We start from the raw sequence: 25188 nt of genomic DNA, 5'->3' as shown, positions 1-25188 counted from the left end.
GAACATATCCTTGTGCCAGTGTTTGGATACCTCATTCATGTTTTGCTCATCGAAGAAGAAAGCAGGCTCACTTGGAGCCTTTCTAACTCCTCCCACTTCTTGGGGCACTTCTTTCCTTCTCCAAAACTCTAGTCTTTCAAAAAAATTCAAAGACTTATCCATGTCCCAATGTAGCCAAACATGCCTCAGCTTACATAAAATTACTTGGAAATCTGGAATTTGTACCATACTTTGAAGTCTGCTATTGAATTAATTCATTATCAAAACTGGGTAAGCAATTCTCAAACATCAATGCCAAAGCATTCTATAAATTCTGAATTCTACAAAGACAATAACGCTGACCCCCTCATCCAAAATATGTGTGTATATATGAGGAGTTAGCATATTTTATTATAAATGGCAATCAATCATTAGTGGTAACAGTAACTTTTCTTTTTATCACAAATATCAGACTTAATTCCTACCATATTCAGCCCAAAGATTTTCTCAAGGTTAACTTTCCTTCAAAAATCAACAAATAGAAATCTCATGATGTGACTAAATTTTAGAACTAATGAATAAAAGGAAGATCTTTTAGGATACAAAGTCGTGTACTATATCTTCTTAATCCCTGAGAAAACTACTAAAAACTTCCCTTCCTTGTCAGGATGAGGCATCCATCAAAAACCACCCCAAGATAAACCTGAACTTTCGGTAGTTTTTGGCATTCAACCATCAAACAATGTAAGTAGTCACGCCATGTGGCTTAATGTGGGACTTTGCCCAGGGCCAGTCAAGGCCTGAACTTGCCCGTCACAGTTAGAAAAATTCAAGATAAAGCACAATTTGTGAATTATGTGCAATCAAGGTAATTTAAATATTCAAATACATGCAACTTCTTTATTTTTGTTTACTTGTTTTGTTTTACCATTGGCTGATGTAGCAAACTCCAAATTCACTCCAAATCCAGTGAATTCGAAGACTGAGCTTAAGAACTGAAAACCCAACCACCAAGAAGAACTGTGAGAATCGTAAAATGACCTATTTGGTGGCACTTTTTTTTGGTAGCAGTTACTTTTTATTTTACATATAGGTTAGCCTGAAAGAAGATACATGAGTAGTATGTCCCAAGCCAAATGCCACTAGAAGTCAAGAATGTCTACCTTATTCCTTCCAGTTTTCCCTGCTCAGCTGCATGGTATAAAAAGAAAAAATATCTAGGGGCGCCTGGGTGGCGCAGTCGGTTAAGCGTCCGACTTCAGCCAGGTCACGATCTCGCGCTCCGTGAGTTCGAGCCCCGCGTCAGGCTCTGGGCTGATGGCTCGGAGCCTGGAGCCTGTTTCCGATTCTGTGTCTCTCTCTTTCTCTGCCCCTCCCCCGTTCGTGCTCTGTCTCTCTCTGTCCCAAAAATAAATAAAAAAACGTTGAAAAAAAATTAAAAAAAAAAAAAAGAAAAATATCTCTTCAGAAATTCTTATGATATTCATATACCTAATTATATAAATGACTTTGAAGGAGTTTGATTACTTTCTTGAAAATTGTGGATTAAGACACTGACACCTTTATCCTTCTACTACCAAACTGTAAAACAAAGGGGAAGGCAACACACACTGGTTTATTTATTTAAAAAATTTTTTAATGTTTATTCATTTTATGTGTGTGTGTGGGTGTGTGGGTGTAAGAGAGAGAGAGACAGAGACAGAGACAGAGAGAAAGAGAGAGTGAGAGTGGGGAAGGGGCAGAGAGAGAGAGGGAGACAGAATCTGAAGCAGGCTCCAGGCTCTGAGCTGTCAGCACAGAGCCCAGTGCGGGGCTTGAACCCAGGAACTGAGAGATCATGACCTGAGCCTAAGTCAGATGCTTAACTGAGCCACCCAGGCACCCGCCACATACTTGTTTAGTCGCAAGCTATTACATATGAGGTACCATGCCTGGCATTTTCATGCTTAATCATGGCAAGATCACAGAACTGAAGGAAAGACCAATTTTTTCCCTTCCTCTTGGACTCAGTTTCCTTACTCCTGTAGCAATTGGCCTAGCAGGTGCTCAATAAACAGTTTGGGAAAAAACTCTTTTTTTTGCCTTAAAATAGAGCATGCTAGATGGACAAAAATGAATGTTCTTTCTATGGGATCAGGGCCTTCCGTCTTACAAGATCTACTTCCTGTCACATTTTCTATAGCACATACTTATGAGTCTCAAGTGAAAAACAAGTAGTTAGCCTTTGGAAATCCTACGGGTAATATGCAACCTTCCTGACATTTAAATTGTTTTTAAATGCGTTTGGTGAGACACAAATATACTATTCCAAATTCAAGCCCAAACCCAAAGGTTTTCTTTCCTGTTTCCCATTTTCTGGGGACTTCCAAGAATAGCCATTTCTTAGTTCAGTTGTGAAATACAATCCTGTTATCACCATCCAGGGATGTTGAATCATGACTAAGGGGAACTAGAAAATATACAATTTGTTCTTATGGCTTCCGCTACGATTTTATAATGTTTATTTAATTATTTATATATTAATTTATTTACTAACTAATAATCACCCTGGAAACATGACTAGATCATGAAATATTCTAACAGCACAGATCAAAGAGGAATGCTAGTCTTCAGTAGACTGTCTTCCCATTCGCCTTTCTTCAGTCTTCTGCTTTCATAAAAGAGGTGATGTCATAATTTATGATGTTAAGCTGACTGGTGAAATGTCATTACACAAGCAATGTTTTAATTGATGATGTTAGGCTGGTTAGCAGGAAAGTGTCAAATGTCACTTTTGTGACATAAACTGGCAGTTATGATTATATAATATCAATTATTCTTTGGAAAACTGCATTAGATCAGTTAGAGCTGAGCCGATTTAGTTTGTGCAAGTTCATTTTTTTTTCTAGCTGTTCATCTAGTTCTAATTATTAGGAGTAAAGTACACTTTGGATGTAGTTTAGACTTTCCTAATGTCATCCCTGGAAGTATAATAGGTGTATTATATGCCCCTTGTGTTGCACAAAGGGGTGTATGGAAAATCTGTAGTGACCTTCCAGAAAGAAGGCTGTACCGTGAATCTTCCTCCTCCTTAACTGAAACTCTTGAAGTTATTTTAATTGTTAGTTGAGATTTAACTGAAATTTGACATTGTGAAGGAATAAACTTCAAAGACTCTTAGCTTATTTTGGTTTTCTATCAATATTAGCTGCAAAGTTAATTTAAATTTAACCCCAAACTTCTAAGCATACTTGCCTCTCTCCTTTTCTTTCTAAATTAAGCTAAGAAGAAGAAACAAAAGAAGAACCATTTTCTTATATTCTTTGTCCTTTACTATAGACATCATTTTGAAACTGTGATAAGTTAACTAGAAGGATATGGGAATTCAAAACTCAAAAAATCTAATGATAAACAACAAGCCCAATGATAAAAATCTTAATGAGACATACCATGATAGCAACAGCTACCAATTATTGTAATTGGTATAGCCAGGCGCTGTGCTAATCCTTTACATGCATTGCCTTATGTACTCTTCGTAACAAATGTGTGAACTAGATATGATTAATATCATTTTGCATGTGAGAAAAGTGAGGTTTACAAGTATTTTGGCATAAAATAAACAATTTGTAAATGTTAAGTGTTTCCAGGAGTAGTGGAGTAACTTGACATCGGGCATACATGGGAAACACACCCATGGAGGAAGTCATCCTCTGCAGTCTCTGCAAGGCGAGGCCCAGGAGCTGAGCCCCAGCGGGAGGGCTGGATGCGAACAGAATGAAAGTGGAGGGAAGGTGGTGAAGCTGGGGCAAAGTGACTGTAAATGTGTGTGCATGTGTGTGTCTATGCATGTGCGTATTGCAGGTATGTGCATCCGTGCATGTGTGCATGTATCCACAGGTGTTTGTGTGTGAATGTACACACCTGTGTCTGTGTGTGTCTGTGGGCTTCTGTGTGTACACGCATTCATGTGCTGTGTGTGTGTGTGTGTGTGTGTGTGTGTGTGCACATGCACCTATGTATGCACTTATGTTCAGAGGGTGGGAGCTAGTGGAGGGAGAAAGCATAGAATAGCATTAAGATAGGAACAATATTAGGCAGCTGTAACACAGATGCAGTGCAGTCTGGGCAACTGATATAACTTCAAAAGCAGGGCATCTCACTAGAGCAAAGCCCAGGAGGTGCCATACCGAGCCAGGCATTATCCTTCTGACTGCTGGATTGTGGGTTGTCTAGTGGTGTAGACTTCTAGGGGAGGGCCCACAGTGTCCAGGGCAGGAGGTAGACCTTCAGATGGTAGCACATACTTCCCAGGTGGTACAGCTATATTTCAGTAATTGAACAGCAGATGCCATCTGATCTTTACAGAGCTGAGCATCTATGAAGGACATGGACTCATAGCTTGCTGGCCTTTCCCCATTCCTCCCTTATCTCCCATTCCCAACTCTCTTCCCACTTCTCCAAACTGAGCTGCCTTCTTCCTACTGCTGTTCAGGGACTCCCTCCAAGACACTGAACTGACAGCTCTTCAACCACTTCCATTTTCCAGGCCTGTTTTCCTTCTTACAGGTATGATTTTGGTGAAAACTAGGGGAAAAACATCCAAACCTGGAGCTGAGTCAGTGGGAATCACAGAGGAATGTGAAGTCCTAAGCAATATCAGACATTCTAGAGCTTGGGTGAAGGGTTCTCATATTCCCTCTCAGGCTCCATCAAACCACACCAAAAGAAGAAATTAATCAGTAAATATGCCCCACATGAAAAAATATCACATTCTTGTTCTTGGCAACAATTTAAATCTTCCTAAGTCTTCACGGCAAGTTATTACATTTGCTCCATCCAAGTTTCTTCCTCTTTGTTCTTTTCTCCATTTCTACCTTGCTTTCACCTTGGTTTAGGAGCAAAACCAAACGATTTCATTTGGAAAGTGAGTTAAAAACAGAACGGATCCCTGGGACTCTGGTATTTCCCCTATGGCTGTAACTCAAAGGAGAGGGATGGCAGGTCATAGGTGAGGGCTGGAGCAGGCGGGACAAATAGTAGCAAATGTTGTTCAGTGCTTTGTGGATTTGTAAAGCACTTTTATGTAGAAACATATTGTTTCTTCAAGCGACTTTGTAAGATCATGATTATTAGCATCTCCTCTGGCAGAAAAAGAATAATGCTCAAAGTAGTTTAGCAAAACAGCTAGTAGGTTTCTGAATACTTGTCCCATGATCTTTCCAGTGCCATGTGGGCAGTTTTAACTTCTCACTCTGGTCGTTGGAAGAAATCTTGATTACTCATGCTACCTGATTACTCAAAACTAATTAGGTTTGATCTCTCCTTGATGTAAATATTAATCATCACTTATTCACTCCCTCCCCCCCAATTATATTCATTCACCAAGTGCTGATTGAGCATCTATTATGTGCCAAACACTGACCTAGGGCCAACTGTGCCCTCTTGGAGATTATATTCTTGTTGGGCCCCTTCTAACCCTCAAATCTAAAAAAAAAAATTATAAATGAAATCACTTTGGCCCTCAATATTCTAGGATTTATCTTTCACATTAGAAGCAGGTCACTGGGTCCAGCCCAGAAACAAGGAGAGATTACACAAGGGCGTGAATTCCAGGAGGTGGGAGTTTAGGGGAGCCATTTTAAAAGGCATCCTACCAAAGGAACATAGAAGGTACCTCAGGGTACCCAGAATATCCTTATGCTACAATGACACACTTATCAAGGCACACAGTGAAACCAACAAGCCAAACTCGTCCTTCAGAAGGTGATTTCTTGTGTCTCATAGCTTCAGTGCTACCTCTTAGTTCCACTAAGGACTAAGCACTAAGCACTTGAGTTGTTAACCCTTTGAGGGTTCATGGCTTCTCCACCAAGGTCTTCTGTCTGAAAGCCTTTTTATTAGAGAACTCTTAACCACCATTTCTGATCTTCAAAGCCATACCAACATCTTATGTCAGCCGCTGTTGCAAAAAATAGTTCTGTGTAGGCTTCAGCCAGTTTCCAGTAAATACAGCCTTGCTTCAGGCCAGTGCTATATATCTCTTGCCTCCGGCAGACATGAAGCTTCTTTTTTGGCAACACTACATTGGGTGTTTTAAGAACTCAACTGGTACCAGAAAAATGTGAAAACTAGAAGTAGGAAGAATGACTTCTAGGTTGGAAGAAATGTTCACCAATGCAAATTGAAAGTCCATGGGTAAATGCTTCTTCCTTTGCCCCTTTCTTACTCTAGAACATGTTCCCACAAGACTGAACAACCAGTCACCTACAGTGATGTCCTTGTGTGGAGCTTTCTCTCCTTCCCATTTTTCACTCTGGGTCCCTGGGAACATGTTCCCAAATAAACTACTCAAACATAGCCATTTTCTTAGATTTTGCTTCATGTGGAATCCAGGCTAAGACAACCTTCAAGCTTTAATGACTCAAAAAAGAACTAAATCAATAAATTACTGATGATGAAATTTGAGTGTTATTATACACAAGACACCCAGGCTGAAATAAATCTGATTAAGAAGGCATTTTATGAAATGTGTGACTTACCAGATGTTGTCCATTCTGGGCACTGGAACATTCATTCTTACAGTTAGTTTCCACATATTTCTCCATTATGATGCTTAGTGGTTCTTTAAATTTGGGCTGTATAAAATGAAGACAACAACAATAACAAAATAAGACTGACTCTACAATGAAAATAATATGGTATTTTCTGTAAGTTTTGATATACACCTACTTATTTAGGGCAAACTTCTCAGGGTGGGTGCCAGCAACATCACCTGGTGCAGGTGAACTCAGGGGCAGGACAGTCAGAAGACATGGGGTCTTCAATTCCCTGTTCATCCTGCAGACAGTGTGCTTAGGCAGGTAGGCCACTGGATATGTTGTGAGGTTACTCTTCCCTTGAAGGAACATCAATTCCTGCTAGTATCCCCCTTTTTACAAGGTAATTGTGAGAGCAGACTTATATGGGGATAAGTATATTGGGCTTGCTTTGTTCTAATAACCTTAGCTTAGAACCAAAAGAAGGCTATTCTGAGGAAACACAGATGCTCAGTATCTTAGATATCTTAAGAGATTTTGGTTGCTTGGGAAGTGATTTGGATGTAGTCCCTCATGTACCCAGGGAAAGTTGCAGCCTCATACCTTCCCTCAAAGAAGGAAGCCATCAGTCACAGCTGGGTCACTGTCAGACAAGCCAGAGAGAGATCTGAGGTCACTCATAGGAAAATCCTACCCATCTCTTTACAAAAATACAACACAGTGGACATAAGTGGCAATCCTTAGTTCCTCACCATTTATGATTAGTGATAATCTTTAGCCAGTGTAGCCAAGGGAATGTTCCTGAACTACTCTATGTTCTCCTTTGCTTGCTCCTGATGCACATTATTTATGCCTCTTGCTTGGGCAAAGTCTGCTCCTGGTTTCAATGGCTTTATTGTTAAGTGTTAGCCTTGCTCAGGTCCTTGGTAAGAGTAGAGTCATCAGCTAATAGTGTTTGTCAAGTGATTTTCACTGAAAGCTTTGCTTCTGACCCTTATGCTCTGTGCAATGCTGGCTGTGGCTGGGTCCAGGTTGCTGCAGCTCCCTAGTTCCCTCAGCTACCCTGCTGTGCCTGCCTTCTACATTGCAAGATTAAGGTTCTCTTCTGGACTTTTGGACGAGGCTTTGTATATATTGGAGACATGAAGGGAAAGGACATTCAAACCTATTTTTTTTTTCCCAGAAAGAATGATTTTCTGCTTCTATTTGGAATTTAAAAAAATAAGTTCCCTTTTTGCACTATGGTAAGTACTTCCTGTGAATAACACTATTAAATTTCATGCCAGTCAACATGGCATAGGAAGAGATCCAAGGTGTTACCATTTCATTGTGTTGGCTTGTAAGTTTCACTAGGTGCCATGATAAATATGCCATCACAGGGGAGGGATATTTGGGTACCTGAGAGATCCCAGTTCTTTTGGTAGGAAGACTTCTAAAATGGTTCCCAATGATCCTTGCCTCCTGATATTCACACCTTGTATATTCCATTCCCTTGGTGAAGTAAGTCTAATGATTTGATTTTAATGCAAATGAAAAGGTCATTCCCCTGCTGAGCCTTGAGATGACCCCAGACTTCAGGCTGACCCCTTGACTGAAGCCTGTGAGAGACCCTAAAGCAGAGGAACCAGCTAAGTCATCCCAGGTTCCCGACCCAGAGATAAATAAATAGTTTTGAGCTAAAGAAATAGTTTTGGAGTAATTCATAACACAGTAATAGATAATAAATACAGTGCCCTTCCAATTATAGGCATTAGGAGGCTGTCTCTTTTTGTGAGCCATTGTAACAGCATCCTCTGGTTGCAATACCCAGGAAATGTCTGTAATCTATGATCTCCTTTGAATGCAGACAGCCATTTTCCACTCCTGGATCACTAAGCAACATTCAACCTGTCAGAAACTAGGGCATACAAATTCTATTATAGCCACTATATTTAACACAGGAGCCTGGATAATAAGGTCAGAGATGTATTTTACAGCCTTAGCCTGGCATCACATCTTTTCTGGACTAAGGGTACTTTCCATAGTTCTGATTGAAAATAGCAGTTATTTTTTCTTTCCCCTGATCGGTTATCTTTACTGAAAATGTACAGTGCTGTCGCTCCTGACAAAGAGGACATGTATTAGACACCATGGGCTTGCACCTGAATACCCAAGTGATGCATTACATGAATATAATTTACATAATGAGCCAGGCAAAAAATGTGTCTTAGAGTGTACATGCTTGTCAACATTTAAAAATGTTGAAATCTTGACAGAGAGCTGCCTCTTGGAGTGGAAAAAAGAATGATACTTATTCCCCTCCCCCTTCAAACTCTATGCTGACGCCATGTCCCAAATACTACTCATGGAGCGAATTCATTGAGTTCATACCAAGAAATAACTCTGTTGTATGCTTAAATATTAATAAAACCAGCACAGTGGACTTACGAGGGTGCCTTAGGGCAGATTTCTTCTAGTTTTTCAATGAATAAAAAAGGTTAAACTCAAGGACCAAGTGGATTTTTATGGTTAAGTCACAATTTATAAGTGGGCATTAATTAACATCAGATAAAAAATGGGATTACTAAGCAATCACATATAGCCTTGTCATTAGCGGTGGGCTTATAATTATAAACCTTGCTGGAATGAATAATTAAGAAATTGTAATGAATAGCTCTGCTATAGGAAGGGCTTTGGAAAATGTAGACTGCAGTGTTTGGCGCAAGTTTTAGTAAATAACCATTAGATCTGGATCCAGTGCATTCCCCCTAGCTATCTTCATTACATCACCAAGACTGATTAAACTCTAGCAGTTATGCTTGAATTTCAGAAGTATTTTAACTTTTTATTAGATGTGGGCTTCTCGAGCTCAGACAAAATGAGCTTAGGAATCCAGGCAGAATTTTTAGGTTTTAGGTTGTAGATAGTTTTGAATAAATTTGCTTACGGACCTGAATTGAACATACTGCTATATCAACTATGAGGTAAAATATTTTCTACTTTGCTTTTTTCCCCCATATTTTGAGATTTAGGGCTATATCTATAGGGCATCAAAATGTGTATTCTTGATAGAAAGGAAAAAACCTACCAAAATGGCTATTTGGCTGCTTAGAAACCCCACCCAACCCATCTCCCCAAATACACATTATTTTATTAGTTCTACCTTTTAAAATACAATACATTCACTTATGCTTATCAAAAGGTAAAAAGGAGGAAACTTTTAGAGCTGATGGTTAAATTTATGGCATTGTAGATGGTGACAGTTTCACGGGTGTATACTTACCTTAGAACTCATCAAGATGTATACGTCAAATGTGTTACAGCTTTTTCGTGTGCCAAAAATAATTCAGTAAATAAAAGAACAACAAAAAGGATAATAGAGTTTAAAAATAAATACAATTTATTGTTCATTTTATTTTTCATTTGTGGTAGTAAATAAAGTGTTTGGAAGAATCTTTTGATGCTTCAAATACCTGCTATTACCTTGACCTAGTCATTGAGAATTAAAAGGTGTTTATACGTGCAGCACTGGGCTAGGGCTTACACCATCAGCTTTCCAGGCTGGCTCCAGTGCTTAAACAAGAAGGCAGGAGAAATGCAAGAAGAATAAAAAATTTTGACATATCGTGGCATTTATTTGCCCTATAACCTACTGACCTTGGCAAATTTCCTGGGGTGGGAAAGCATAAGCCACACATTGACCTAAATGGAATCTATCAATCCTGCTCAAATGTTAGCCAGCTAGTAATTACCTTACACACTAACGATTGAAATGCCAAAAGAATCAAAAGGCCTTTCCTTTGGAATGAAAAGTGGTCACCTGTGCTTTCTGGAGGATGTGGCCATTACCAATCTCTGGTGCTATAATGCAAGTGGACAACAATGGCATTGATAAATGGGGCTTGCTCCAGCCCAGCTGGCTTCTCTCTTTACTTTCACTTCCAACCTCTTCTCACCTCAGGTCTTTCCATTTGAAGCTCCCTTTGCTTAAAATGTTCTATCCCCAGATCTTTATATAGCTGGCCTCCTATAAGGATCTGACCAAACACCACCATGTGATTATCCTTTCAAACTCTTCAATTATTTTTGGTATTGGGGTGGATGCATTTATTTGGTTTCAAATCCCAGATTCATTGCTTACTCCCTGTGCAAAGTTGTGCAACTTATTGAATCTGTCTGCATGTTTATAAGTATGGATGGATGTATTCATGTTGATCCTTAATTATTCCAAAAATGATCTAAGATCACCATGTCTATTTATATTATTCAGGTGTTTTCTTCCACTTGTAGGGCCATGATATTTCTTCTTTCAGCTCTCAATTATCCTAATTTGATTCTAGGACCAACCGAACTCTTATGTGATTTTTGTTATTGTTTCTGTTTGTTTGTTTTTCATCACATTTTATTATTAGGCCACAACGATTTAGTTCTCCTCTTCATAAGTTGATAGTGAGAATTTATGTTATTAAGCAAAGGCTATATCTCAATAGGCTAAATGAATTGAGGATTTAAGACCAAAGTTTAGATGCTCTAGACAAATAACTATAACTGAAAATAAAAGGGGGAGGGTGTAAAAATATGCTCATATTTCCCAGACTGGAAGGGCTGTGTTGCTTTATTTTCTAAATAATTCCTCAGCATTTAATTTTATCTCAGCTCCATCATTACCTAGGAATTTATAAGAATTAGGGATATTTGAGCAAGTTCATTTTAGAATCTGATGTGCAACTACTGATAGGAATAAGTGACTTCCGGATTATTTTTCAATAGAAATGGATTTGTTGGTCAGTGGTTGGTGACATTGGCTGGTGTCATTGTTGGTGACGTTGAGAACACTAGTTTAGTTGTGGCCTGAGACATGAACCAAATAAATATGAATAACTATAAGTTCTTCTCTGTGAGTTGTTGCAACCCAAACAGGCTGTTGAAAACTTTCCATTGCCTCATGATATGACTGCCCAAACCACATTTATTGTTGATTTTGTTTTGTTTTTGATAATTTTCAATGATATTATTTAGTGCCTTTTGAAACAAGAAGGAAAAGATGGGTTGTACTAAACCCTGTCTCTGTGTAGTCTGGTTGACTCCTACGAGAGGAACTAGCTAATAATTAAATATCTGCAATGTGAAAAAAATAATTAGCTGATTAAATTTGTAATATAAGACAGGGAGGCTGTGATAATGAATCACTTAACTTAATACTCTTGAGATGTTTCCTTTGGAAGAAAAAGTTTAGTGAGAAATGAGATATAACGAATGGTTTTAAGACAGAGAAGGGGTATCTGTTAGCAGAGAAGAAATTTGAAGCACAGCTTCCACAGAGGAGGTAAAAAAAAAAAAAAAAGATGCTCTTCTACCTGACTGGTTTGGGTAATTTAATTCTGTGTGGCCTATCAGCATGTTTCATTCAGCAAGTACAATTAAAGGGTAACAGAATCAGCAGAAACGTAGTTCTGAGAAACAGTCAAAATGAGCATTTTCTCCCTCGCTCTCAAGCGTGCCCTTTCCTGTGGCCCAAAGTTATTGATTCTCTGACAATCTGTGTCCATCATGGAGGTCAGGAACTGATTCTTCTGTGAAGTAGGTGCTGGACCCAATGGTCATACAGGTATTACCCTTTTCCATTGTTTAAATACTTCAGAACATTCTTGACAAATACTTCATCTTTTAAAGAATACTACTAAAGTGTATTACTAAATTTTGGGAGTAGAGGAAGATAAACTCAAATCCATTCAAATAATGAACTGCATACTTATGGGTCTGTGATGGGGACTATGGGGGTGGTAGAGAAATATAATGAACATACTGAAAGCTCAATTGTTTCACTTTTAATTAATTTTTTCTCCTGTTATTTACTTAGGCCATATATAGATAAATTTTATTCATGTACTATTTTCATGAATTTTGCAATCCACACTAAAGAACCCCTCTACTATGCTTTATGAAATTGGTTTAAGTCAAGTCAAATTTTACTTTGCTCCACTCACAAAATAATTTCCGTCAAAGCACAGGTTCAAAATGCCACTTAAATTTCTTCTACTAAACAACAGAATAAATACAAAATAACCAAAGTGAAAAAAAACTTTCATATACCACTAATTGCACACGTAAATTGGAAAGTACTGACAGAATTCTATCTTTGAAATGAAAATATTCGTTTGCTTTGGCTAGTACCCCCTTCTCTGAATTAAACAGTCCCCAAATGCACAGAATTCCAGGACCAACCAATCAAGCAACAAACTAAACAAAAACAAAAAGCCCAAACTAAACAAACAGAGCCAAGGTGTTTCTGGATAATGAAAGAAATGCAGAATTTATTTTGGGAGTTGGCTTTACCCACTACCCCCAGAAACACATTCTGATTATAATGCTCAAACTCCTTGACTTGAGAAAGATGAGGAAGGCTATATTATTTACCATGTTGTTTGTTCAATAAAGAAATTAGTAACAACATAAGGCTTTTTATCATTTGAGTTTTAAACTCATAGTGAAACAATATGGCCTACCTGGCCAGCTGCAATTTTGTCTCTATTCACTATGAATAGATATCTTTCTCCTTCACCTTTGTCCTGTCCAAGAAATCCCGATCCACTAGAATGATTCCATGGCATGGTCACCTACTGAACATGGGTATTCCATTGCATGTCATTACCCTTTATCCAGGACTGTCATTCTTAATGTGGACTGCAGATGAAAATCACTAGGATATGGGAAGCTTTTAAAATATGCCTATGCCTGAGTTCTAACCACAGAAATCCTGATTTAATCTTAATTTAAACCCAGGCAGTGGCATTTTCACACATCTCATTGAGGGTTTATTTTATGGAGCCAGGTTGTTGATTTTTCCCCCCATCATGGTAATTAAAGAACTAGGTAGCCATGTTCAAGTTCAGGTATGAGGCTTATGCACCAAAGAGACCATTTACAACCCCAAGTTCTTCCAGTCACAACCTCTCCTTCAGCATGGAGAGAGGAAGTGGAGACTGGAGGGCATTCCCTGTTAACAGGCATGGCTTCCCTGGGTTGGCAACTTTCCCTGTGAGAACTGGCTTTCCGGCAGGCACACAATGGAATGCAATATGGACCTTGACATTAATCAGACTGTGTCCTTTCCTCTTCTCTGCAAAAGAGCAGCCCAGCCATACGGTGAAGAGACAGGCTGTTTTATCTTGGCTGGATTCCTCTCTCTCTCTGTCTCTCTCTCTCTCTGTCTCTCTCTCTCTCTCTGTGTTGTTGGGGAGCACTGAGCCCTGAGTTTCAAACATTTACAATAATGTTTAGTAACAAGTAAAGAGCCCTGGTCAGATTTCTAAAGGGAAAAGCAGTAGGAGTCTAGAAGTCACCATTTTATGAATGTTTTTAGGAAATGAAGCTTTTTATTTTTCCCTAGCTATGTTGTCTCTACTGAGTTTTATGTCAGGAAATAGGAAGCTGAGGATAGCCTGTTGCTGAAATAAAGTTCAGGCTTTTTTCCCCCTCTCCCTCTTTCTGGTTTCCCTCCCTGAAACTTGGGTTCATGACAGCTTGTTGTTGGGCAGGGCATTAGCCTTTTGTAATTTATTGCTTTTAGATTAAATCTGGGGAAACTCAATATTGCAGTTGAATGATTAGAGCAATACCCCTTGGAGTAATAAATTTTCTTTGGTGCTGTGCATCTCCAGATCATGTTTCCCTTCTAATTACATTTACATAAATGATATTCTGTAAAATTAAATTAACATTCAAACGGTTACACTGGCAGGGAGAGACAAAAATTAGTCACCAAGTTGCATCTCTTAAAAAAAAACTCTAGTTCTTTTCATAATATGAATCACTACCCTCTCTCAAGTGTCAGCAATCAACAAAACCTAGGTTCCAGAACAGCACAGGGGTGTTTGTCACCAGCTAATGGAGATGTTTTGTTTCTTTCTTGGAGATTTAGACCGCAAAGCCTCATTAGACAGTGACTATAGTGACTTTTCAAACTTGGCCACTAATGAATTGCTAATTTTCCTTTGAGCTTCTTGCCTTGAAATTTTGCAGTGATCCCGAGGAACGTCCAAATTGAATATGCACACAGAACTTTATTCTGGTCTGTATCTTCCTTACCACCCACTCTTCTTCTTCAGTGAGTCTTGGTTTTCTAGTCTAGGAGTTAACAGAAAGCCAGTGACTGGTGACATCCAGGACCTCCCCACCTTTCTGTGATCTCTTATACCAATTCAGTAGGTTTCCATTTTTATGAGTTTGGGTCTCTTTAGAAGTTGCACTATTTGGAGGGTTTGAATCAGTATCATCAGAAAATCTGTGGCTTCCTTGTTTGGCTAAGAATGTTACCTCAACTATGTTTGTGTGTATGATGTCAGAACAACGTCAGTAACCATTTCCATCATATCTTATGGTAAAACCAATTCCATGTGTGAGCATGAGGATTTGATGCAAAATACGATCTCCTTTATGTAATAAAAAATACACGTGCCCTAAGGGAGGATGTTTAACCAAAACATTACCAGTGGTATCCCTGAGCATGTGTGATTTTTTTTCCCGTTTATTATTGTTTTTATTGTTTGAATCATATACAGTCAACATGTATCATTTTTACATAAAATAGTAAGCTGTTGCAAAGCTTACTATCTTTTCATATGAAGTATCTTTTCATATCCCAGTTCAGGTGAAGAGATAGTTAAGTGGAATGCTAGCAGCCTATGCCTCCACTGTTTCTATTCTTCCTGTTAAGAACCAGAACCTATGATTCCACATTACCTGGGTTTAGCAAACCTTGGACACAATCATACCCATGGGTCATAATTACATATATTGCAATGTCTGATAAAATGTGGTTGTGAGGAGTCCACTTTCAAAATAACATTTCTGGAACCATGCTTATCACAGAAGATGATGACAGTATAAGAAGAAAGCCAGTACCTCTTTTCAAAGAAGCCTGTAGTCGCACATCCTTTCCTGGACACATCTATAATTGTTTTCCACCCCGCCTGACCTGACTTCTATTCTCGTTCTTGGGCTTGCATTTACTTGCACTTCAATTATTCATTTAATGTTTATGTACTGAGCACCTACGACATGCCAAAGTACTGCGATTGTCACTGGAGATAAAATGGGAAGAAAAAGCAGATGTGACTCTTGTTCTCATAGAGATTATAGTCTGCAGAGAAAGACAGATGGTAACTAAATAATCATATTGATAAATGTTTAATTATGAACTGAGATTAGTGTGCTAAAGAAGAAATACAGTCCTGGGAGAACATGAATTCAAAGAATCCACCCTTGATGGAAGATGAGGAGTGAAGACAGAGGTTGGGGAAGCATTTCTAGGGAAGGGAGACTTGAGCTAAAATGTCAGAGATGGGTCTAGGTGAAGACATGGAAAGTGGCCACAGGAGGAGGTGACCATACCAGGCTGAGATGACAGCATGAGCCAGTGCCTTGCAGGAAGAGGGAGTACGATGTACTTGATACATTGTGGCTGGATTACAGGAAGCTGGGGAAGAAAAATGAGTGAAGAGATTAGTGAGGCAGGTTAAGTTAGATAAAGCAAGACTCTTGAGGTCATGCTGATAATTTTGGTTTTATTCTCAGAGTAATGGCAAACAGCAGAAATGTTAGAACCAGGGGAGTGACATTGCAAAGGTCTCTCTGAGAGCAGTATAGAAAATGGACTGTGGAAGAACAGTCAGAATGGCTGTGGGGGACCCGTTAGTTCAGTCTTCACAGACCAGAGGGGTGACCACAAGATGGCAAAAGGGGATGGAATCAAAGATGACTCTGAGGTAAATTTACATAATTTGGTGACAGTTTGGCCATAGGGGAAGAGGAGAAGGCAGTGACAAGAATGCCTGTTGGGTTTCTCACTCTACAACTCGATAGCAGTGGATGACGGAACAAGTAGAGAACATAGAGAGCAGGTTTAGAGGGATGGATGATGGCTCTAGCCTTGGGAATACTGAAATATATACTCAGGGGGAGGGGTTGGACAGGCAGATCTAATAAAGCTATATCCTCGAAAGGAAGTCAAGGTAGGTTATGTACAGAAGGTAACTGAAGCCATGAGCAAGTGCAGGGCGCTGTGAGGGGGTGTTAGAATGACTTTGACTGACACGTCTGAGGTTCTCTCAAGTGCAGTACTCTCTCACCTTCCCTAGTCCTAACTGGTGGTCTGGTTCTGCAGTTTTCCTCCCACTTTCCATGGGTTACGTTATAGGAAAACTCCACATATTACTTTGACCCTGCTCTTGATAATGACTTGCTAGGTTTTGACTCTACCTCATCAGGTCCCTCTTCAGGGTCAGCTTCCACAATCCCATTGTCTTAGATCTTGGGGAGAGCTATGAAGCCATTAAAAATGATTCTGAACTTGAAACCTGGGTCTTAGTTCTTCCATCTAGGCTGAGAGAGAGAGAGAGAGAGAGAGAGAGAGAGAGAGAAAAGTCTCCCCCCTAATTGATTCACTCATCATTTCTGTTTGTGTCGAGAGCTCATTTACAGTATACCCAAACGCATGTACTAATGAACCATGTCCTAATGGAGTTCTGCTACACAATGCAAGTGCCTATAATTCATTTTATACTTCTTCTGTACCACTCACATTATATCATGAATTTTAGTTCTTTGCATACCTGTTTTGTCTCCCTATAAGAATTCAAACACCTTGAAGACAGGATTCTTGCTTTATGCAGTTTTATACCTTGAGTAGCACCCACTATTGTGCCTCTCAGATAAGTATACATCAGCATGTACTCACTGAATAGGTGTTGAATGACCAGAGGCTGTGGTCTACTGCAAAAAAGCAGTTGCAAGTATTCGGGTATGAGGTAATGAGAAATTAGGACAGGAAATAATGACCATATCAGGCACAAAGTAATGCCCAGTAAATATTTGTTAATTGCTTGAATTTTAGGAAGCATTGACAGGTAAAGAGAGAAAATATCAAAGTGAAGGATGGAATTAAAGTTACAGTTCATCAACATGCCATGTTCTTTTATGCCCTGCCTCTTGCTTACGTTGTTCTCTTGCCTGCGATTCTATTTTATGCTCCTTCTCCATTCTGCAAAATTTGGCCTAATGGTCATTTGCCTGTGAAGCCTTTTCCCCATTGGTTAGTCAGAGAAGGATGAAGGCATCCTTCTTCGTGATCTCCCAGATTGCACAGACAGATCTATTATATTATATTTATGCATATACCTGTCAGCTGTCCACCATTAAACAAGTTTCTCATGGGAATGCACAGAGTCAGCTTCCAGCACAGAAGAGGCACATAACAGGTTGGATGAGTGGAGACACAGAGACATAGATAGGGCTCCACACTCAGAGTTGAACATAATTTCAAGAATACTTATAATACCACCCTACCTTTAAAATACATAAATATGACTTATTATATGCCTGAAATCCCTGTTTAAAGGAAAAACAACTATCTTATTCTAGAATTAAAATTCAGGTTAATGACCTTATTCTAGAATTGAAGTTCAGGCTAGCTCCAGCTACAACTGAAGTATGAACCAGGAAATGTGAACTCTATCTTTCTTCTATATTTAATATCCTTATGGCTTTAGACAAATCATTTAAACAATGGTTTAGTGTTATTTTCTGTAAAATAGGCATAATAATCTATCAAACTAGGCAATATACATGAAAGCACGTTATCTACCATGACTGTATAAGTACAACAGAGTGTAACATCAGTATTAGTTGCTGCTTATGGGAGAAAAGTCAATGGTGGTGGCCTTAAATCTGTCATTTCATCCATAAATGATTAAGAGTGCATAATATGTGTCCAGGTTTGTGGTAGGCACTTTAGAAAGGAGGGGAAGTTTTAGGAGACACGGTTTGTATTTCCAAACTGGTTGCAATATGGGTCAGGAGACAAGACTAAAGCAAATCAACTAAAGCAAAATATGTGCTTATACAGAATTATATGCAATCAGACTATTTGTGCCATTGCAGCCTTCAGAAAGAAAAGGATGGGGGAGTATACACTTATTTTTATTTCAGGAGAGGCCTCCCTTCCTTTGACCTTCATAAACACCTCTGGGTTCTCTGTAATCCCATCCGTGAAAGCTTGCATCAGGATCTACTAATCAGTACCTCCTTTTTTAGCCATTCAGCCCCCTTTTCAGCGCAACTCAACTCTGAGTACTCCATGCAGCTGAAACTTTTGGCTCAGCCTCTCCAATCGCCACCTGCAGGCTGCAGAGGACCAAAAGCTCCTGCAGCCCTGGCTTTCCCAGGTGGGATGCTGGGTGCAGCTCTCAGAGCCTGATCCAGCCTGCTGGACTCTTGCTGCCTCCATCTGGGCCTGCTGTCAGTGGATGGATGCCCACGGCACTGGCTCACCCACCCGAGGTGAACAAATGGGACCAGTGCTCCAGAGCTCCTTGGGGAAAGCTAAGAAGGCCGGTCACCGGAACCCATCATTGCCTGTGACTTATACACCAGGGAAAGGTTAGAGAAATTTATGAGTGGATACCATATGCCAGCCCAACATCTGCTTCCTCATAAGGGGCATGAATATAGGACAGTGCTAAGTGCATTAAAGATGAGACTCAGGCACGAGGAAAGTGCAACATAACTGCTTAGCGGGGGTGAAGACTCCAGAGCACTGTTAGGAGTTTTCATGTTCATGTTTTTTTAATCCATAGATTTTATTTTTCAGAGTAGTTTCAGGTTCACAGCAAAATTGAGGAGAAATATGAGATTTCACGTGTATCTCTTGTCCCCACACACTTTTAGCCTCTCCCATTTTCAACTTCCCCCAGCAGTGTTATAATGGATGAACCTACATTGTTACCTATGTCAACACATCATCATTACCCAAAGTTTATAGTTTACATTAGAGTTCTCTCTTGGTGTCATACCTTCTGTGGGTTTGGACAAATGAATAATGACATGTATCCACTATTATAGTATCATGCAGAATAATTTCACTGCCCTTAAAAACCCTGTGTGCTCTGCCTATTCATCCCTCCTTCCCCCATATTCCTTTTTGAAGGGAAACTTTATGTAGAACATCATATATAAATATAGATGAACTTGTTCTCTTTGGGGTACTAGGAGGCCCACATCCTTCCTCCAGCCTCCTCCCAGTCATCCCTGAGCACTGTCATCAGTGTTGGGAACCTAAAACAGTCTCAAACTACTTTTCTAGTTGATTGAGGGAAGAGGAAATTGATTTTATATTTCAGTGTGTGTGTGTGTGTGTGTGTGTGTGTATTAAACTCTGAGAAAAGGCTTATCTTATCCTATACTGACATAATAAGATGTTTGGACAAGTGCTCATCACACACTGGGACCTTGTTTTTCAGTATCCTTGGTGCAGTTGATTATGAAATATACTTGAAATAAATGATGAGTTAGCCTTCTTTTAATATGCTGAATGATTTGCAGAAGGTAAGGGGGTATGGTGTAGTTATCTTGATGCTGCTCTTTAATCTTTCTGAATCTACTAGATAGCAAAGATCATGTTTATACTGTGCTATTGCTCAGAGCCAGGTTGTGACATCCAAGTCTTGGCTGAGAGTGTCACACATGCAGGCATGACAGTGGGTGGAATTTCAGTGATAGTGTCATCCTTAGATTTTGCAACTTTGGTTTTGAAGGTGGTGATGATGGATAGCGTCCTAGAGCCTGGAGTCATTTTCTTAGCACTGTACATTCCAGAATTCTTCAGAAGAATGTCTTCTTCACTGCTGGCAGTTCCAGTCAATGCTGCGGCCAGACATAGTAAATGACTATCATCAGCAGGGTCATCATTAGGCATGAAAGTAACAATGGCATATTAAAATATTTTTTAAAAATTTAAACTTCTTGGTATGTTGAAGAGGACACATAAAACATATGTAAGTGCTTTAAACAAGCCTGCTCCAAAACTGGGGCTGTTTTGGATAATCATGGTAAAATAAAATAAAGAAGTAAACTCCACTTAAGTTTACTTAAAGAGGTGATTGAGAAAGGAAAATATGCTCCAAATTAACTTCTGATGGGAAAACCAAAGGGTCACCATCAGAAGCAGTATGGCAGAGTAGATTGGGCATCAGGTATTATTGAGTTAGTGGTAACTTTCCAAGTTCAAATTCTTTTCAGCTCTACTACTTATTGGTTGCACTGTGAACTTGAACAGAGACTAAATCTCTCTGATCTCAACATTCTCAACAGTGAAAAGAAACTTATAATTCCTTTTCGTAGGTCTTGAGAAAAACCAGTGAATGGAAGTTTCTCTCTTACTCACCCATATCCATCTCATTCAAAGCTAAAAATGAGGGTTATATGGCTGATTTTACAGAAGGCAGCCTGATGCCATGGAAGAGCACTGGATTCAGAGCCTGAAGACGGGTCAACCCAATCACCATGAGTTCTCCTTTATCTCAGCTATAAGATGATTATTTGGAGTAACCATTAAGGCCTGAATCAAAACTCAAATTGTTTGGTCCTCTTTGTAGTTGTTTTGGGAAAAATCAAGAACAATGATTACATATAACCAACAGCTTCAGATACAGCCAACTACTAGAGATACCATAGTTTGAAAGGTGCTCTACTGTGCTGCTCTGTTGCTCCAGAACGTTCTGTCACACGGGCTTTTTGCCTTTCTGAAATACATTGTCTTCCTCTGGACAAAGATGCTTTCCATTGCATTAATACTCTAAACAGTCCTAGGCCAAATTTTTCATGAGCCATGACAGTCTTTGGTGCCTTGTTTTCTTTGTTCCACATACTTATGTCCCCACTTTCTTCTCACTCTGGTTCCTGGGGAACAAAAGAAAGCTCACATCCTTCTGTGGAATAGTTTCACACTTCTTAAATTCAAATTGAGGAAAAAATTAATAGTTGAAAAGGGAACCCTCACCTCACCTCAAATATTTATACCAAGACTTAAGGTTAATAGGTAAAAACTAAGAATAAAATTTCTGGCACTGATATGCGAGTAGAAGATTTCTTTGGATATAAGACAATCCCAAACCCTTGCAATCAGACAGCGTAGATCAGAGGTAATTTTGCTTCCCCCAGAGGAAACTCTGCTCCTGTTTTTTTCTAGAGTAGACTGGGATGGTGGTAAGTCGATGTCTGTCTGAATATCTATGGTGATACTGACATTTTATTTGTGCCTGCTTTAGTACCAATATAACTTCTCCTGGCAATGGTGAAGAGGGAAAGGGTCTTACTTTTGTCTGATGCTATCAACTCGCTCTAGACTCCTAGTCCAATGTAACAGAGCCAGGTCGTTCCCCAGTGTGCCTTATCACCCTTGTGATGATGTCCTTCTCAGCCTCTGCCAGCAAAGGAGGACTCCCTCAGAGCACAGTCTGACTTAGCCCTCCACCCTGAGTCCCCACCTCCTGACATAGTTACTGGCACAGAAAGTCCTCCAGAACTGTTTGCTGAATAAGTGGAGAATGAAATTATTCAGACATCATCAGAACTTTGTCAGAAAGGAATAGCAGTAACTCTGTAATGTTTTAGCCAATGAAAACAGCTATTCTGATAACCCAGTTTTATATTATGTTGACTTGGTCATAATTTGGAATTTTTTCTTTTCTTTTTCTGAGAGTGAAGTGATGAGATAAATAGTAGATATCCAGGCTCTTTCCTTGTTAGACAAGTTACTTAACCTCTCCATTCCTAAGTTTTGTTATCGCTACAAGAGGGGATAATAATATAATCTGATTTGATCGATATGTTAATTAATGCAATAACGGGAATCCTTTCACAATGTATACAAAGGTCAAATCATCATATTGTAGATTTTAAATATCATACAATCTTATTTGTCGACTACACCTCAATAAAGTAGAAAATAATAAAATACAGAAGTACATACTCGCTGCAAAAGAAAAAATAAAATAATATAGCCAAATAGAGTAGTTGGAATAATTAAACTCAAACTTATGGGAAAAGTGCCTAGCACTCAAAAAATGTGTAATTACAGATAATTTTTTTTTAACAAGTCACTGCTTAGGCAGTATGGTGTAGTGAATTAGACTGAGAATCAGCCATGTGAATTCTAGTCCTATCTCTACCACTAAGTGTTTCCATTAACTGCTTGGGAATTTGGTCCCTTTCTCTGTAGAAAGGAGGTGTTGTACCAGATGACTTTAAAGGTGCTTCTGGTTCTAACAGTCTATAGAGTCTGAACTATTTGGGTCAATAGGCCCCTGAGAGGTTCGGTTTTTGTAGTGAGTGACAGCAGCTCTCTGACTTATGGCAGTGTGTCAATTTCCTCCTGTTTTGACATCTCGCTTCCTCTATTCCTGTTGTCCATGAATTCCACCATACTTCAAAGAAAATTAAAAACTAGTTTGACTTACACTAGGAAAATAATTATAAAAAAGATTTTTCTGCTTTTTCATTTCTTAAAAGAAATTAGTGGCTTAAAGAGGTGAACCAAATAGAAATAAAGAAAATGGTCAGTTTCCCAGTCCTTCCTAAATTAAGATTTCACAATATTATTTTACTATTTGGTTTGAGGCAAATTTCTAGAATTACAGAATCCCCATAATATAATATAAATGCCAGCTTTAAAACAGTCCAAATTATGTTATATTTAGTCAATTTGATATTTTAGATTTCTGATGTTTCTGTTCCACTGATTTGGAAATTTCAGAAATTTCCCATTTTGAGGCTATACCATTCGTGTGACATTCCAATCTACTTAAAATAATAATTATATTGGCTTCAATATCAGAACTCCGATTTATATGTTTTAAAAAACCCATTCTATTTTTTACTATTCTGCATATGCTTTATAAAGAACATGATACATTATGCACAATCATACACAGAGCTGCATGCTCAAACAATGTATGTGTTAAGGGTCCAAACAAAAAACTTTGGAGACCACTTCTTTCGATGATATACCATGTACTTTGGTCCCAGTGGGCTGCAAAATTGGTAAAACATTTTGACATTCATAAACTCATGAATTGAGCATTCATTGAGCAGTTATTGTATGCCAAGTTCAATGCTAAGCACTAGCTATTCACATGCTTTTGTTTACAAATTGTGCATTCCAAACTGAAAGTGTTAAGTCTACATGGTCCTTTGTTGGAAAAGACTCTAAGAAATAGTTTATCTGTGTCAGATCAGCGTCTCTTGAACTTGAGTAGCTTTGATCTTTTTACCTCCTATATTCATTTCCAACGCATGCAAGTGTAGAGAACTGATAAATGTGGGACAATCAAATACAAAGTGTATGACTGAAAAAAGTGACAAGGGACCCCCTCTCATAGGATAGGCAGGAGAAATTTCATGCCTGGCAGGTTTGGCACTTTGTGGCTGGCTGGCTGGCTGATGGCTGGGAGAAGGAGGATTAGGGATCAATAAGGGGCTGGCTGGAATCAAAAACAAGGGGCTAAGTTTTAAAGGAAGGCTCAGGGAGGTTCAGTGTTCAGGTTATTTAGCTGCTTTCCAAAGATGGTATAATTTGTCATTGTCAAGGTTTAGAGGTCATAAAGGAAAGAATTTAGGTTTAGGGTATCCTAGGACCCCAAATGAGTTATGTAATGCTTATATTAGGCAGAATGTGTGTGACATTACCCAAAGCAGCATCTGGACTCCTTAACTTGTATATGTAAGTCTGATATACATGCAACTTTGGGAAGCTTATATCCCATTATAAACTTGGTCCCTAAAGGCTTCTGATGAATATTATTAACAAGTATAGTCTTGAATTTGGAATCTCAACTATCTTAAACATTCGGAACAAAGTTAATGGAATTATTACGGAAGGTTAGAAAGAGGGGAAATCAGAAGCTAAGAGGAATAGCTTATCTGATTGAGAAATCAAGAATCCAAGCATCACAGAGGTAATGACTAAGTTACCAGTATGATTTACACCTGTATCAAACAGAGATTTTTAAATTATTTTACCATAGTTATTGGAAATAGCAGCAACAATTGAGTCTGGTTTATAGCACTGTTCAGAGTAAGGTGCAAGGCCAATCAAAGACTTGGGTTCTGGGGTTCTCAGTAAGGACATATCTCTAGGGCAAATCACTAAAGTGGAGGAGAAAAGGAAAAACAACCCTGGAAAGAAATCATTTTCTTCTCCCCTTTGTTCAGTCCAATATAGCTAGACCAGGCATTCCAGTCCATCAGGTGACTGTCAGTTTCAACAATCAGTAAGCTGTAATTCTGTGACTCTGGAACTTGTCACTTTGCAAGATTGTCTGTTCAGAAACTTTCTGTTGATTTTCAATAATTAAAAAGGGTTAAAATGATCTTCTAAAAACAAGTGACAGAACAACTCAGAAGCTGCCTTCTGAGCAGCTGTGGAGTTTTGCTCCTATAGGAATGGGTTTTGGAAATGCAAAACAGACAACTTCTTACAGAGTACAACCCTACTTAGACGTGTATGTCTGAAAATAAAGTGAGAGTCAGTACTGGACTTGGGGTTGGAACTAGCCAGGATAAAGTAGGAAAGCAAGCTGAGTGGTCTGGCTGACATACCCACACTATCCACCTACACAGTGTCCCTGAAATGTCATGATGAAGTCCCATAAATCCATGAGGTCCGGGCAGAAGGACATGTCAAGGCAAGCAGCCTAGTCTTAAACCAGAGTGATTCTGTGTAATTTAGTGGGAGCTTCTCCCTATTTTCAACCTTTGGTGTCTCTATATATTCCAGGCAATAGTAATCACAGGTAATTTCCCACTCACCTGGTCACCAAGGCCATAAAGACATAACTATACAGCTGAACCTACATTATTTCTAGGAAGGGCAAGGCCA

General features: G+C 39.1%; 1 long non-coding RNA gene across 7 annotated transcripts in view; it reads right to left on the bottom strand.

Moving 5' to 3' along the window:
- Positions 1-25188, bottom strand: part of LOC147582465 (uncharacterized) — a 529319-nt gene that overhangs the window by 115078 nt on the left and 389053 nt on the right. For 6 of the 7 annotated variants that reach the window (XR_015248720.1, XR_015248722.1, XR_015248723.1 and 3 more), the window contains one exon: positions 6498-6593. This is a non-coding gene — a long non-coding RNA (uncharacterized LOC147582465). Of the gene's footprint in view, positions 1-6497; positions 6594-15646; positions 15952-25188 lie in introns of those variants that run through there. The other variant, XR_015248719.1, reaches the window with a different exon arrangement.

The sequence above is a fragment of the Puma concolor genome, chromosome A3 (assembly GCF_028749965.1).
Source record: "Puma concolor isolate L17-30 chromosome A3, mPumCon1.1.hap2, whole genome shotgun sequence".
In the NCBI taxonomy this organism is placed as follows: domain Eukaryota; kingdom Metazoa; phylum Chordata; class Mammalia; order Carnivora; family Felidae; genus Puma; species Puma concolor.
The sequence above is the reverse complement of the archived record's forward strand: the minus strand, read 5'-3'. Positions and strand labels throughout refer to the sequence as shown.